Below are 3,072 nucleotides of genomic sequence, written 5' to 3'. Positions count from 1 at the left end.
CCTCCCTTCTACACTTTCACACTTAAGTCCATACCCCTTAGACACTTTGATAATCAACCCACAACCAGGCCCACAGCACACATGTTCATATCCTTATAGCCTACTGTTTCCCCTATCTGTGAGCCCACTGTTGGGCAGGGACTGTCTCTATACGTTGCCAACTTGTACTTCCCAAGCGCTTAGTACTGTGTGCTCTGCACACAGTAAGCGCTCAATAAATATGATTGATGATGATGATGATTTTAATGTCTGTGTCCCCGGCTCTTGCCCACTCCCAAGCAGCATGGCCTAGCGGATAGAGCAAGAGCCTGGGAGTCAGAATAATAATGATAACAATAATATTTGTTAAGTGCTTACTATGTGCCAAGCACTGTTCTAAGCACTGGGCTAGATACAAGGTAACTAGGTTGTCCCACTTGGGCTCACAGCCTTAATCCCCCTTGTCCCGATGAGGTAACTGGGGCACAGAGAACTTAAGTGACTTGCCCAAAATTGCACAGCTGAAAAGTGGCGGAGTCAGGATTAAAACCCACGACCTCTGACTCCCAAATCCAGGCTCTTTCCACTAAACCACGCGGCTTCTGGGACCAGAAGGACCTGGGTTCTAATCCCAGCTCTGCCACTTGTCGCTGCGTGACTTCGGGCAGGACGCTTCGCTTCTCTGGGCCTCCGTCACCGCCTCTGGAAAACGGGGATTAGGACTGTGAGCCCCACGGGGGCCAGGGACCCAGTGTGCTTGTATCCACCCCAGCGCTCAGTACAGTGTGGAATGCCCTCCCTCTGCCCATCCGCCAAGCTCGCTCTCTTCCTCCCTTCAAGGCCCTACTGAGAGCTCACCTACTCCAGGAGGCCTTCCCAGACTGAGCCCCTTCCTTTCTCTCCCCCTCATCCCCCTTTCCACCCCCCTCCTCTTACCTCCTTCCCTTCCCCACAGCACCTGTATATATGTTTGTACATATTTGTTACTCTATTTATTTTACTTGTACATATCTATTCTATTTATTTTATTTTGTTAGTACGTTTGGTTTTGTTCTCTGCCTCCCCCTTTTAGACTGTGAGCCCACTGTTGGGTAGGGACTGTATGTGTTGCCAGCTTGTACTTCCCAAGCGCTTAGTGCACGTGCTCTGCACACAGTACGCGCTCAATAAATACGATTGATGATGATGATATCTATTCTATTTATTTTATTTTGTTAGTATGTTTGGTTTTGTTCTCTGCCTCCCCCTTTTAGACTGTGAGCCCACTGTTGGGTAGGGACTGTCTCTGTGTGTTGCCAGCTTGTACTTCCCAAGCGCTTAGTGCACGTGCTCTGCACACAGCAAGCGCTCAATAAATACGATTGATGATGATGATATCTATTCTATTTATTTTGTTAGTACGTTTGGTTTTGTTCTCTGCCTCCCCCTTTTAGACTGTGAGCCCACTGTTGGGTAGGGACTGTCTCTGTGTGTTGCCAGCTTGTACTTCCCAAGCGTTTAGTGCACGTGCTCTGCACACAGCAAGCGCTCAATAAATACGATTGATGATGATGACATCTATTCTATTTATTTTATTTTGTTAGTACGTCTGGTTTTGTTCTCTGCCTCCCCCTTTTAGACTGTGAGCCCACTGTAGGGTAGGCACTGTCTCTATGTGTTGCCAGCTTGTACTTCCCAAGCGCTTAGTGCACGTTCTCTGCACACAGCAAGCGCTCAATAAATACGATTGATGATGATGATGCTGACATCTATTCTATTTATTTTATTTTGTTAGTACGTTTGGTTTTGTTCTCTGCCTCCCCCTTTTAGACCGTGAGCCCACTGTTGGGTAGGGACTGTATGTGTTGCCAGCTTGTACTTCCCAAGCGCTTAGTGCACGTTCTCTGCACACAGCAAGCGCTCAATAAATACGATTGATGATGATGATATCTACTCTATTTATTTTATGGTTTTGTTCTCTGTCTCCCCCTCTTAGACTGTGAGCCCACTGTTGGGTAGGGACTGTCTCTATATGTTGCCAGCTTGTACTTCCCAAGTGCTTAGTGCAGTGCTCTGCACACAGCAAGCGCTCAATAAATACGATTGATGATGATGATATCTACTCTATTTTATGGTTTTGTTCTCTGTCTCCCCCTCTTAGACTGTGAGCCCACTGTTGGGTAGGGACTGTATGTGTTGCCAGCTTGTACTTCCCAAGCGCTTAGTGCACGTTCTCTGCACACAGCAAGCGCTCAATAAATACGATTGATGATGATGATATCTACTCTATTTTATGGTTTTGTTCTCCATCTCCCCCTTCTAGACTGTGAGCCCACTGTAGGGTAGGCACTGTCTCTATGTGTTGCCAGCTTGTACTTCCCAAGCGCTTAGTGCCCATGCTCTGCACACAGCAAGCGCTCAATAAATACGATTGATGATGATGATATCTACTCTATTTTATGGTTTTGTTCTCCGTCTCCCCCTTTTAGACTGTGAGCCCACTGTTGTGTAGGGACTGTCTCTATGTGTTGCCAGCTTGTGCTTCCCAAGCGCTTAGTGCAGTGCTCTGCACACAGCAAGCGCTCAATAAATACGATTGATGATGATGATATCTACTCTATTTTATGGTTTTGTTCTCCGTCTCCCCCTCTTAGACTGTGAGCCCACTGTTGGGTAGGGACTGTATGTGTTGCCAGCTTGTACTTCCCAAGCGCTTAGTGCAGTGCTCTGCACACAGCAAGCGCTCAATAAATACGATTGACGATGATGATATCTACTCTATTTTATGGTTTTGTTCTCCATCTCCCCCTTCTAGACTGTGAGCCCACTGTAGGGTAGGCACTGTCTCTATGTGTTGCCAGCTTGTACTTCCCAAGCGCTTAGTGCCCATGCTCTGCACACAGCAAGCGCTCAATAAATACGATTGATGATGATGATATCTACTCTATTTTATGGTTTTGTTCTCCGTCTCCCCCTTTTAGACTGTGAGCCCACTGTTGGGTAGGGACTGTCTCTATATGTTGCCAGCTTGTACTTCCCAAGCGCTTAGTGCAGTGCTCTGCACACAGCAAGCGCTCAATAAATACGATTGATGATGATGATATCTACTCTATT

This window comes from Tachyglossus aculeatus, chromosome X4 (genome assembly GCF_015852505.1).
Source record: "Tachyglossus aculeatus isolate mTacAcu1 chromosome X4, mTacAcu1.pri, whole genome shotgun sequence".
Classification (NCBI taxonomy): domain Eukaryota; kingdom Metazoa; phylum Chordata; class Mammalia; order Monotremata; family Tachyglossidae; genus Tachyglossus; species Tachyglossus aculeatus.
The sequence above is the reverse complement of the archived record's forward strand: the minus strand, read 5'-3'. Positions refer to the sequence as shown.